General features: G+C 36.8%; 1 long non-coding RNA gene across 2 annotated transcripts in view; it reads left to right on the top strand.

Moving 5' to 3' along the window:
- The first annotated feature begins 820 nt into the window (after positions 1–820).
- Positions 821–14,548, top strand: part of LOC137625313 (uncharacterized) — a 39,787-nt gene continuing 26,059 nt past the window's right edge. For both annotated transcript variants that reach the window (XR_011040835.1, XR_011040836.1), the window contains exons 1-2: positions 821–971; positions 7,979–8,123. This is a non-coding gene — a long non-coding RNA (uncharacterized lncRNA). The remainder of the gene's footprint in view (positions 972–7,978; positions 8,124–14,548) is intronic.

Here is a 14,548-nt window from a genome sequence, read left to right as displayed (position 1 = left end):
ACGTCATTCATAACTTTCCAAGGACTCTGGACTGGAGTGTGAAAAAAATGTATACTCCTAGAGTTTGTGGTGCGGACTGTAAGAAATACTTAACTTTATCATATTTTTTCATACTGTAATGTATAATTTTAAGACAAATGTATGATGTATTTAAATACTGAGAGGGAGAAAGGGGTAATACGAAAACGTCAGAGGAAGATATAGGCCTATAAAGAGAGGGATTAAGATAAATAAAGGAATAATTAATTCTTGTACATCTGGCAGCATACTATCCATGGACTCTGGACGAAGTAGCTGTGTTTGTGGACTGTATGAAGTACGTAATTTTTGCTTATTTTTATATTATAATTTACAATTCTAAGTCAGATTTGAATAGTATTTAAATGTGGAGAGAGATAAAGGGCGAATAAGAAAACGCCAGAGGGAGATATAAGGAGACAAAGAGAAATATTAAGATAAGTAAAGTATTAAAAGGTTCTTTTACATCTGGCATCATAGCTATCCATGGACTCTGGAGTGGAGTGTGTATTGTAGTCAGTGTTGCCAGGTTTTCTAAATGAGAAAAGGCCAACTTCAAGTCAACCGCAGCTTTAAATGCCAACCCGTTATCAGAAAAATACCAAAATATGTAGTATCTTAGGGCCATCTTTTCTCGTGTTACCAAAGGCCAACCAGTTTCAAAAAAGGCCAAATTTGAGATTTTTTTTTCTTTTGCCTGATAAAAGACCAATTTGGCAACCCTGATTGTGGTGACGTTGGTGGACTCTACTGTATGACAGGGTCTTTTCTTTCTCGCCCTTTGGCTTGTAGAAAGAAGAAAGGTTCCTACGTTTTTCCTGCTGGACGTTGAAAGTGATCCTGAACATCATGGACCCTCAAAGTCTCATTTTGATAAACTACTACGTATTTCCCCACTTCAAGAACAATGGCGTTTCGGGACCAACTTTAACAATATATTCACGGAGAATATTGTAAGTAAATTTTTGATAGTTATTGCCAAACCTAATTATCGTAAATGGGTCAAGATTTTCTTGAATGGCTAATTTTGTCATGGCATGAGGGTGTGGTGTAGTCATGTGTTGCAGTGTTGGTCTTGTCGTGGCCGCCATATTTCTATTGAAGTAACCTTTGGCGTCAAACAACAAACATCTTTATATTTCAACCAGAGTTTGTCACCTGCCCAGTGCTAAACGTGGTTTCAAAAGGTCTATAATTTATGGTTTACCTGTGAAATTGCACAAATATAACTTTGACATTGTAGCCGGTGCTGAATTGACGTCACGTGTACTGACATTTTAGGCGTGTACGCCTATTAATCACTTTTTTCTCTTAAATATTGCGTAATGCAAGGTGTTTATTTAACTATTAGCTGAAGTGAGTAAACTTTTGTTAGGTTACAACCCTAAATGAATAAGCAGAACGTCATGGGTATTTACTTGTTGGTTACGTTTTACCTTATTGGAAGCAATTTGGCCAACCTTCTTAAGTGGGTAAATTTGTATTGTATTACAGGGTGTTTTCGTAGGTTACATTGCCCTGTAATACACTACAATGAAACCTTAAGGGTCCCTAAATTAACTGAAAATATGCCCAATTACGGAAACTGCCTGGCATAGTTTGTACAAAATTCTTAAGGGTTTTCAATATCGCTTAGACCTTAGACTTCAACTCTTATCTTTTAACAATCTACACAACGGATCTGAATGACCCCAGTGCTAGGCCATATACCCTTATTCAGATTAAAGCCGTAGCTTAGGTTTATTGAAGGTAAATTTTTATTCTAAACAATGTCATAACTTTAAAAATGGTAACAGGGCGTAATATAGTATTGTAACATTTGATAGATTTTGGCAGAAATGAATAATTTTACGGATTGGGCAACTACCATATTATTATTACTATAGCCAAGCTATAACCCTAATTGGAAAAGCAGGATGCCATAAGCCCAAGGGCTCCAATAGGGATAAAAAGCACAGTGAGAAAAGGAAATAAATGAGAAGTTAACAATAAATCATTCTAAAACTGTAATGTCAAAACAGATATGTCCTATATAAACTATTAACAACCTATCTATTTGCGATACTCTTCAATTATACAGTATGATTGAAACTCCATAGTGAACCAATCCAATTTATATATTTGAATTAACCTTAAACTTGCCATCTGTCATTGTAATGGCCACTGTAATGAAAACAGTTAGTAATAAAAACTAATTCGTGCTCTTTAGACACTCTGAAAACTGTATACTTTTCATCTTGAGTCTTTAATAGCGGTGTTCGTTGTATTGCAAATAAGTACTTATGGTGAATTGGCAAAATTGTACAGTGGTGCACAAGTTTTTATTAAATTCAATTTGTGGTGTTTTGAACATTTTAAAGATTCCTCTCGTAAAGTTAGTTACGGTGAGTCGACTATCGTACCTGAAACTACGGCTTTGCAATAGGCGCAGTCATCAATGGCACTCAAAACGCCCTAAAATTTAGTGTACTTGTCCGATTGTTGGCATTCGATTTAACCTTTAAACTTTGTTTCTGTTGGTTAGTCTTGTAAAGTTACCATAATCAAAACAGTAATAACAGGGATAAGTTTTACTGTATTTCAGATTCTGATTTCGAACAGAACATTTTTTCCTGTAGAAAGCAACTTGATTTGACCGAATTTGACCTTAATTTCAACCGCAAACAAACAACCAGTACGACTAACTTTTAAGTAGCCGAACTGGTTACTTCTATTACGGATGAAATGAAGGTGAAAACTGGTTAAATCACATTTTCTACAGGAAAACATATTTAATGGTAATGTTTAAATGTCTTTTGTTATATATAGTTAAAATTATAAAATATAATGACGTTCAAATTCCATGGCACTTTGATCGCGTATTTACTGCTAACGCTAACATTAGCAACGTTACCAATGTTAGTGTTATCAACGTTACGATGTTATTGCTTATTAGCATGTGTATTTTAAAGCATTTTTCCATATACCCTTTACACTATATAAAAAGGTACAAAAAGGTTACAGAACCTAACAAATCCACCTAACCTAGAAGTTCATAACATTAGGAACACTATATATAATGGTTCTTATTCCACCACTAGCTCGCTTACGCTCGCGGAATAAAATATCAAGCTCGTATGTACTGGCAAGCGTTAATGTTGAGCTGCGCACGCTAACATTAGCAATGTTACGATAACATTAGCAACGCTAAATATACTGGTTCTTGTTCTGCCCCTCTCGCCTACAATCGCAGGAAAATAAAACATCAAGCTCGTATGCACTGGCAAGCGGTTATGTTGAGCTGCGCACGCTTACACAATAGAAAAACTAACACATTAAAATTAAAGAAATTAATGACTTTTGTTAGACGACGAAACTTGTGGGTCACCTGGGTGTTGTGACCGAGTCTGTCATTCAACTTCTTTGTCTTAGTTTAGTACTGCACTTGGAACACTGTAAACATTTGGCTATTACATTACGAGATTTAAGAAAGTTGTCATGATTAGAGTTCACCTGAATACTTGTAAGTAGGAATTACTGCAGTAGTTAAGTTTTCTGAAACTTCCATCGTAAAATACGCTAAAAGACGTCACTTGAACTAACAAAGACCTGACTTTTTGTTTGAAGGGGGTGGTTGGGAAATATTAATCCCCCCTTGCAAACTTTCCATACGTATGTGTTCGTGATTGGTTAACGGGAAAACAACCGAGTCTAGAGGGTAAACGTGAATGAACTAAAATAGGAAACTTGTCCAGAGCAAGTGTTTGTGAAATCGCTGTGTGACAAGGTAACAAGAAAATGAATAAAAGTAATATAGGAATGTAAAATGGAATGTATGTTAAATATTTAATTTTAATATAAACTGGGGTGATTTTATAAGTTATTGGATAAAAATAATCTAATACTGGGGTCAAACCTAATATGTATAAGAGGGTATTACGTAAAAGGAATGGTATAGTTGAACTGGATCAAGTAATATACTTTAATAAAGCGGGTGAAGTCGAATAGTTAAATTTCACGGTTAGAGATTAAATCCTATTGGTGGAGGATGTCTGCGCAGGGAGGAGGGTTTTTTGCGCTGAAGGTCCAAACCTGCTATGTAGAAACGAACTAACGAATGAGAAAAAATAAATGAAAAACTGTAAGTATGTTATGCTAACATTGCCGCAGCTCTAAATCACACGTTGGTATCTCTGGTTGCCGTATTTTTTCATGAGGCATAGCCTTTGCAATGGCGCCTCCAAAGTTTATCCTCTTGTACTGTCTTGTCTTTTCCTCAGTTTATTATACATCCAAGAAGGTAATGTATAGAGAAAAAAACTTTTTTTTTACCATTACATATTTCCCCAGTATGTTTTCCCCACCCAAAACCCCAAGTTCCCCTCGGGGTCCCCCTTTATCGTAGGATATAGATATATATTTCTGAAACTATTAATTTGCGACAGGAACGAGTCATTTTCGAAGAATGGAATTTTTTCGATAGTTTTTTTCGTAGGTTACATTGCTCTGTAATACAGTAAAATATTACCAATGCAAATAATTACCAAGAGGTGAATTGGCAAAATTGTACAGTGGTGCACAAGTTTTTGTTAAATTCATTTTGTGGTGTTTTGACCATTTTAAGATTCCTTTTGTAAAGTTAGTTAACCCTTTTACCCCCAGAGTATTTGGAAATTTCCAACCCTTAACTCCCAGGGTTTAATTTTTTCCCCAGCACATTTTGCAGTATATATTTTTTAAATTGCTCTAACTGCCTTAATTTTTGTCATAGAGAGGTCAGGTTGATCTCATTCTCTTGGAAAATGCCTGAAGTTTCTCAAAATTATCAAATATGCAAAAAAAAATTTTGTTAGCAGTCTTTAGACGTTGTACAAAAGTCAAGGAGTGAATACACTTTACTAAGGGTGAGTTGTAGCTTCTTGCTCCAGCATCTGTTTGACCAATGACTAGGCTTCCGTATCTAGTGATCAGGCTTAATAGGGTACAGTATATCAAAAACGCGTTTCTACCCCAACATTTATGAACGTGATCAATAAAATGACCTATGATTATATTTCATATTCCAATATTGAATAATTTTAGGATATAAAACATTGGGCGCTCTATTGTTTGAACTAATAACTTAAGACAGAAGCACCACTTACCAATGTTTTTCTCAGATTGTGCTGTAATAAAAGGAGCAAAACAATTTTTATCACAATCTGTAACTTCGTTGAGGTTTCTGCCGGTAGTACTGTATATGGTATTCAAGATAGTGTACAGGATTTGCAGATCTATTAAATTATGCGAGTGTGTCTCCTAGATTAATATTGGACCAAATTATAATTGAACCAATGATTTACAGTACCGACTTTTCTCCTGTGTGGTTGTTTTGCTCGGAATTAAACATTTCGTTGGTCCTATGTTCTGGCTATCGCAGCATGTTTTTCTATGCACGTTAGCCCTGTTGCCTAATATGTGCTAATTATGAATTACACTTAATTTTATTACCTCCCGTGTTATTAATGTTTCATAGTTAAGGGTTTAAACAAATGTGCTAGTAATGATTTGGTAAAACTTTGGAAGCATGTCACAATTGACAAAGTAATCATGTACACATTTACAGAGCTTGTAAAATTCTGTGTAATTAGTCATGAGATTGAAAGAGTTGGAAAAGGAAAATGAGCTTGCTTAGTTTGTCTTAATTTTCCCAAGTTGGAAGGATGTTTCCTTTACGGCAGTGTTTCTTTCCTTTGCAAACACAAGCAATTGCAATTAGTTTGACATTACAACGTAATGGTTTCATAACCAATTGCAAAAAGTAAGTTTTACTAGGATTTCATCGGAGTAGTTATTTCAACCCCTACTGGTATCCTTGTTTGACTGAATACTCAGTATAATGCTGGAAAAGCCAGCATTTCATCTTGTGACAGTGGCTGGCTGCCCTGGGGTTAAATTTGCCAAAGATTAAATTCCAATGGATAGTTGGAGAGCAATGTTGGTTACAGCAAATGTTATTTGTCTAGTGGTGGTATTGAACTAAATGTTGAATATGCTCAATTTTATTCCTAAGCAAATTTGTTTAGCTATTTGTATGATAGACTAAAACAGGAACAGCAATTGTGTTAATTTATTTGTTGTAAACTCAGTTCAGTATAAGTAAATTCTTGCCCGTGTGAGTAAACATGTCCCTGAAATAATGACCCGCGAGTGTTGCGTTCGCAGCATATGTACCGCTTGCGAGAACATGGCAGGTAATGTTGATTTTGCGAGCGCAGCTAGCGATGGGGTAGCAAAAAAACATTAGGAAGTGAATTGTAGATAATTGATACTTATATTTCATGCCACCTACATGAACTTTATAAAGGGCTTAATTTTTCTAACTGGTTATTTTGTTTATCATGCATTTCTGACAATTATTGCTGTTAGGTGCTAGTATTAGTTATTTCCCCACCTAAAATCAAATTCCCAACAGGGCCTCACCAAACCCTGTAGGATGGAAAAAGGAGCAAGATAAAATTTTAACGAGAAAATAAGGACATGTATGAAAATGTATGAAAATAAATCATAAATGTAACAAATATTTAAAAACCTTTAATTGTGCCTTCCTCATCCTCTACCCCTGTACAGTAGTTTACCAAACAGATGAGAGATTAGTTTTTAACCGCATATAATACCTTTATCAGAACACTTATTTAAAACGTGAGCGAGCTATGGTAGAACAAAAACTAACAAAAAACCAGCTTTAAGGTAATTTGTAATACGATTAACACTGCCATGAACGACTCCATAGCAAATGAGATCGAAAATAAAGCTTTATAATATCCCAAATATTCCTGGTAAGTAGGTCCCTTGTTTTGGTATTTCATTACTATCCTTTTTGATTACAGAAACTTAATTAAAATTACTTTAAATGCTTGACAAAAAGTTTAAAAAAGTTCAAATGTACTATTATGGTTGGTATATGGTTTAGCCTTCACATATTTTGTATATAGCATCTATTTATATACCGAGATATATTCATGTCCCAACTAATCTTGCACCATTCTTTAATGAAACTATTTTCTATACAGGTTTTAATTATGGTAGTATGACAGGTTTAGTCTGCTGGTTAGTGTCTCATGATTGGCCATTGTAAGGATTGAGTTATTGGGAATTTAATGTATAGGCTACATGCTTGCTTTTCACCAAGTCCTGGTTTTAGTTACGGCCATTGCCTCAAAGCTCGTTGAAAAGAAGTCTTTACTTGGTTATTTGTTAATCAATGGCTTTAATGTTATGTAAATTTAGGCTAAAATAAGTATAATTTGTTGTGCCACCTATTCATTTTTGCTTGAAACTTTCTTATTTTTTCTCTCTCCAGATGTTATCTTCTGCAAAATTTTCAGAGTATCACCATCCTACATAGCCCAGTAGTAATGGGGGCTTACCCTGGTGGGAAATGGGGTTTAGGTGGAATAAAACTATTGAACTCAAATGTCTTTTTCATTGCCATGGCTTGCATCTCTTGCAAATAAGTAATTTTGCTCTATTCTGGCAAGCAGTACATGGGTGTCTTGCACACACCAGCCACGTGAATCACTATTAAAAGTACCAATATTACCTATGGTTCAGTACAGTATCATTAGTCAGGCCGAGGTTTCTGGGTGAAGGGTGCCAATAGCACCGGTACGACCAGCGGGTGGGGAAGCCCTGAACTTTAATGGCGCCTATGAACTTTGGCGCGATACTGCCAGTAATGTCAATCTGAATTCAACAGAGTCACATAATAAGAATTTTTCTTGGAAGAACAGCGGTTGCACAATGTCAGGCTTCTGTAATATAACGTAAAATAAGTTTTGATCTGTTAGTTTATAACCCTCAACTGTCACTCATGACTAAAATTGGGCATTTTTTTTAATTTGATGAGCGAGGTGGTCAAATAGCTGGCAGGGTGGTAGTAAGAAAATCAAACTAGTGATATTGCTGTTATTAAAGTTCATTTATTCTAATTTTGTTGCAGATAATGGCCTACGTTGATGTGGAAGAGCACCTCGTCAAGATCTTGAATAGTCACGAGTACTGTTAATCTTACCCAAGTGGTTTTCCATCAAGAATCCTAAGCAAAGGAGAAGCAAGCTTGACACCTTTAAAGGAAAGTGTTCAAGGTAAGTTTTATAGAAAGGTTTCAACATTGATAATCATTACTGTACATTACTAAAAACTTTACTGTACATTACTAAAAACTTCATATTTTGGTGTTAAATCTGGATCTAGGTTTTTTCAGTATAAAGGATATTTATTTATCCTAAGGTATGCAATCTGCTTTTGCCAATGTGAATTTTGACTGTACTGTGAAGTGCACGAAAAGGTTTTTCCTTCATTGAAAGTATGAAAGGGGTTAGCAATTTCTAAGCTCCATCTCTTACTCAAAAATTTTAAGTACAGTTTTTAATTGCTTTCTGGTAATTTTGATAGTCATAATTAAAGCAACCGATCCTCATGTTGGTGGTCACCATTAAAAGAACATTACCGGAACAAGAAAGCCATGCTCTTGATTTGCATTCTGACCTTTTATCTCAATCCCAAAGTTTTTAAATTTCTTAGCTTAGGTGTTCACCTTACCAACTTCAAATAAGTCCTAATAAATTTTGTTACAAACTACCTAACTCATTTTCTTTAAAATTCAACAAAATTGAATGTGTAGAGTTGTATAAGTGTCTACCAAATTGATCCAATCAATGTTTTCTTAATGAATGGCATTTAATACATAGAAAATGGGACTTAGATCTCTACACTAGTACTGTAGGAATGTTAGATATACATACAGTAGAATATCAGAAAAAGGTATCCTGTACAGTAGAAACTTGCAGTAATATCCCTTTTTAGAACTGGGTATACAGGACCAAATCCAAATAACCCATCGTGGCCCGGTGTTGTAAAGGTAACAGTAAGAAATACTAGGGTCAGTGTCATTTTAATCGTTGGCTTGTGACCTATGCGTATTGCAACAGATTCTTTGACAGTATGACACTGACGTGTCCATATTTGGCAAAACCAGAAATTGTTCTAAGTTGCCAAATAGAAGATAATGTCTAAAAGTTGGTCAAAACATAAAGTTAGTATTTGTTATTGGCAATAATACTGTACAGGACCATATTAAAAATTGCCACATAATGAGTAACCATTAGTTTTGTAATCAGAAAAAGTTGGATATAAAAGTTAATATTACTGTAATTAAGCGAACATATCATGATCATGTCGTCGCTTTCCTAACACAACCAAAGTAAATAACTGTTGTTAACCTACACCTTAAATTAATAATGGAAAATACAAATTTTAGTGAAGACGTTGAAATCTAGGATTATTGTAAGGCTTTCAGCAAGTTATGTTGTCGACTAACTAGATTAACGAACGAAATTGAATGAAACTTCTTTTTCTGTTTAGGATAGAGTAAAGCACAAGTTGATTTAGTGTGTGTACAGATGTCGCTAGCGTTGGACGTCGGTAGAGTGGCTCAGGTAAGGTAGCTAGGGCATCTGTTATGGCCCTTCCCTTTGATGAAGGAATTATCTAAATGGAAGACAGCCTGTGAATAGTGGTTTTCACACGCCCCTGCTTTATACACGACGCCTACTGGGTGCTCGCGCGAGGGTAGTAACCTCTGCATTCCATACTTTAACTTTCTCTGGTATATTTGGAATTATTTATATCAGATAAGTGTAAGGAAGGACCCTTTTCACCGGGCGTCACAGGTCGACCCAGAAATAAGTTTTTGTAAGGAAACAATTTAGTTTTTGTGCTTTGTATTCTAAGGATACTTCAGAGAGAGAGCTTACTCATAACTAATATAGCTATAAACTACAACCGCAAGATGACAACATTGCTGATGCAATATTCAACACTAAGTTTTGAATAACTCGCAAAATTTAAGATACTTTGATCGTCATGTGTTCATACAATGTTCTCAACAGTATTTGCAACTTGATATCACCTGATCACAACCAAAGGTAAAAAGAAAGTTGGATGGTTGTTAGAATGCAGGACAGCTTGAGGTGAAATGGGTCACATCCAAGGGTAAATAAGTAATTGTTATTGAAATGCACTCAAAATAGAATAAATGCATTAAAGAATAGTTTTTTAAAATAAACTTTTTAGAATGCAATGTCTGCTAAAACTAGAAATTGGCTGACTAAATCGCTACATAGCATTTTAAAACCTTGGTGTACAATCATAGATTTTAACAAAGTAATTGTGTGCGTGGTATTTAACACAATTGGAAGAAGTTTTTCTTCAGCTATATGTATGTATTGTATGGTACCATAGAGCAAGGAAGTGTACATTGTAACTGGTATGTGCCCTTATTCTCAATACATAAGTATTGGCTTTAGATCACCTGATTACACCCATAATGGATTTATTTAGTGTGATTTTGTCCTATTGAAAATTTATCAAGTAAACATTTAGAATAATGAATAAAACAGCCTTGGTAGCATAACATATGGTAATTAAACAGGCAGATTCACACTAGATTAGGCTATAAAATTTGTCTGTATCAAACTGCAGACTAGTGCTTGTATTTACTGTGTATCTGTGTAAAGGTGATAAAACCACTTTTGCCTTCGTATCTAAATAGGTTTACTGTCAGTTCTCTACAACCAGAGATAAGTTACTAGTGAACTCCACTGCTGGGAAGCACTACTATCTGCTGTGAGGCAAGCTTCACTTCTCTCTTGGTCGGGTCAAGAGAAAGATCTTCCCTCCCTCTTGCCGTTTTACGATTGTCCAAGAACACCTCGAATGCCTCACTAGAGTTGACTGGTGTTTTCCTCCTTATTGAAGCATCCATGCTGGAAGGTTTCTACCTTTCCCCCTCTCGTACATAATTCTGGTTTGGTTCGTACATTTGATATGAAATTGTAATCTCTGGGTTCTCGGCATTGATCTTTTAATCTCTGCGTTCTCCTGAAGTTTTCCTTTATTGTATCCTTTTCTAATGTTGTGCGATCATCCTCAGGAGTGTCATGTCCATGATAGACCTGTACAGTTTTTTAATAGAATTATCCGAGCAAGATTGTATCATTACTGTATTAACGTGTCTCACACGTACTTTAGCAGCCCTGTCTACACGAGCTGCTTTCCTTGTGCTTGCTGACGTCGTTAATGTCATTACTGTGCGTGTTGTCATGTAACGCCCCACCACCCTTGCGTGCTGATGTCACAATGCACTACATATACTGGCTATGGCAGCCCTCTGCACTATAGGTGAAGGATTCAATCGGTTTCATTTGTAATTATTTTGTTGCGAGTTGCTGCCCTCCCAATGGGAGAAATAATCTCTGGAGAAATGAGCAAAGTGGGATAGTTCCCTTTCCATGTCTCTTACACAAGCGTATGCTCCCTCATACGATACACTTTCTGCCCAGTCCTCTTTTACTGGAGCCCTCGGCGACCCGGGTAACTGAGACGATCAATATTTCTACGCAATTTATTAGTTATACTTTAAATAATATTGCCCATGGGGCATATAAATTGCATTTTTTAAGATCCTAGGGACGCATGAGCGGATCGTACAGTTTTTCTCATGCGCATTCACGTGTGGATGTTTCTCATGCACATAGATGTGTGGATGTTACCATTGGTAATACTTTGTATCATTCTATTCCAGTTGACCACCTTATTACTATTTTGCCATGGATTACGCATAGGAACTTTTTTAACCTATCATTCCTCTAGTTTGAGAAATAGGCATGAAATGGTGCCAGGAAACTTTTCATTTCCTTTTTCCTTGGGGGTCCCCCCCACCAATGCCAGTGATATACAATCTGAAAGGCGAAGTAGTTACATGCTCCGTAGCAAATGCTCATAGTTCTTTGCCTCGGAATGGCCACCTTTGTTAGATTGTAGTTCTGAAAGAGTACCCTACTGCTTCCTCATGCTTATGAGAGTTGAGTACTAACATGGGAGTGATAATAGGTATTTTGATTTATAATTTTTCACGTACTTTCACATCACTCCTTAAATGGTGATTGTGTGAGGATAATCTATAGAGATTTAGCTGTTTATGCCTACAGACACAGTTGTACAGATGGCAGTTTTTCATGGTTGATCTCCAAACAATGGGTGGTCACTGTTAAGGGCTTAAAGTTCCATTCATGGATTGTCCACTCCACAATTTTGGCAAGTTGGGCCTTACTACATGGAGTCTTTAAAAGATTTATTTGAGGAAAATGTACAAGAGGTTGGTGTTAGGGGCTATGGAAGGTCTTAGATGACCCCAGGCCCTCAGCATTTCCATTGAAAAGTGATGGGTTGGGAGACCTCTCATACAACTCCCTCTTGCAACAAGGTTCTAGATGAAAGTACCAGCCCCATTCCTTCTGGCCATCAACGAGAATGAATTCTTATTGACTATAGTCCTGATTGATGCTTGCTTTCAGGTTCCTTTCCATCCTTGATTAAGAAATTGAGGTTTCTTGTCAGGAATAAGGTCTACCTTTTCAAAATGCTGTGCCTAGGCCCTTTCAATAGTGCCTCAGGTCTAAGCTGAATTTTTGACTACACAAAGGCTCATGCCTGAGAGGATGTCTGACACCTAGACTGTGGGCTCCTGCTATCAGAATCATGAACCCTTCCTGTTTGCCACAGGAAGTTTCTCCTAGACTAAGCAAGAATTGGAGAACCTAACTGATCCTAGGGGAATCTAGCCTTGTCCCTCAACAATGTGTCAGATTCCTAGGCAGGAAAATTGGTTATCAAAACCTTAGTTCTCATCTTATGGTATTGAAGTTCAGGGAAGACCGAAGCTTCTGGGTCATCTCTCCAGGAGAAGTTGGTCCCCTTTGTTAGGATTAGCCCTCCTTGGATGCATTATTGGGTCATGCATTATTGGGTCACTAACATTGACCCCTCCTGCAACTGTGGTGACAGATCTCCACTGGCGTCTGAGGCAGGAAACGCTACTGGTGGATACCCCTACAGGTTTCACTAAAATCTTTCCTTTTTTGGATGCTTCTTGCCAAAATTGGGAGCACTGGCCCTTGGGGAGCATAAGATTGCAGGCCTTTGTCCAATAAGACAAACCTACCGTATTGATTACTTTCTAGATTAAAGCTGCATACTTGGTGGTGTTCCTATTATCAGACCCCCTTGGTGTCCACTCATGGTGTAGCATAACCCTAAATCTCCATGGTACTCAGTGATGTTGAATAAACCTACATCTCCAGTACAACGTTATGTTGAATAAACCTTGAACTCCACGGTAGTGACCTAATCTGAAATCAAGGGGGACACTGAATCCCTCTTGCTGTGACAATTATCAGTGGCAATTTATCATCAAGAGAAAGGTTTGCTGTTATTGCTTGACCTTGAGCAAGTCTTCAGGCTAAAAGGATTCATCCTCCTTGCATAGGGACATTCAGTTTTTTTTTAGGAACTTGAAACTGACTGCCCTTGGGAATTCAATCCCATCTTGGAATGTAAATTAGGTTCTCAGATCCCTCATGTCCTCCCATAAACTCTTAGGGAAGGTTTGGACAGTCCTTACTCTTTATTATTATTACTAGCTAATCTACAACCTTAGTTGGAAAAGCAGGATGCTATAAGCCCAGGGGCTCTGGAAAAATAGCCTAGTGAGGAAAGGAAATAAGGAAGCATAAAATAAATGAGTTTACCCTCCAAGTAGAGAAGTCTACTCCAAAACAGTGGAAGGCAATGGTACACAGGCTAAGGAACTTCCCAAGACTTGAGAAAAATTGTTTGATTTTGTATGTCCCCTTAGAAGAGCTGTTTACTAAAGCTAAAGTCTCTTCTACTCTTATCAAGTGGAAATTAGCCACTGAACAGTTTCATTGCAGTGCAGTAATTAACTCTTTAAATTAAGAAAAGTTCTTGGTTAGTGTATGAGGAAAGGAAAATGTAGTGTATGAGGAAAGGAAAATATGTAGAGAATAGACCAGACAATTTTGTATGTGTAAGCAAAGGAAAATGAGCCCTAAAGTGTTATTGTCTTGCCATCTACCCAAGAAAATGATCCAATAACCTGTCTTCTGCAGTTTGCACAGCTTATCCTTTTTTTTTTTTCCACACAAGGGCAGTGAGAATTATCTTTCAAATCTAACTAGTTAACACCAGATTTGGCTACTCACAATCTCGTCCCTTGAGCCTACGAAGTTCTTGTTTTTTTGCGCAACAATCTTCCGCAAAAACCTGTGCTTCAAGTGGGGGGGGGGGATTGGTGGTGTCTAAAAGAAACTACCCCCTTAATTGCCACTAGACTAATAGATTTCAATTAACATGTTAGCCCTCCGCATGTGAAACAACCCTTGCAAGAAGACATAAAGGAGGAGTTGAAGTATAAATCACTGGAACCCTGGTCAACGTTGTGCCCTTGAACTGGTAAGAGATATCTTTATGCAAGAGATTGGTTCACTCACTTGTATTACAGTACGCAGCATATGTACCGCTTGCAAGAACATGGCAGGTAATGTTGATTTTGCGAGCGCAGCTAGCGATGGGGTAGCAAAAAAACATTAGGAAGTGAATTGTAGATAATTGATACTTATATTTCATGCCACCTACATGAACTAAAGGG

Source organism: Palaemon carinicauda, chromosome 32 (assembly GCF_036898095.1).
Source record: "Palaemon carinicauda isolate YSFRI2023 chromosome 32, ASM3689809v2, whole genome shotgun sequence".
In the NCBI taxonomy this organism is placed as follows: domain Eukaryota; kingdom Metazoa; phylum Arthropoda; class Malacostraca; order Decapoda; family Palaemonidae; genus Palaemon; species Palaemon carinicauda.
Note: the sequence above shows the minus strand (reverse complement) of the source record. Positions and strands in the feature narration are given on the sequence as shown.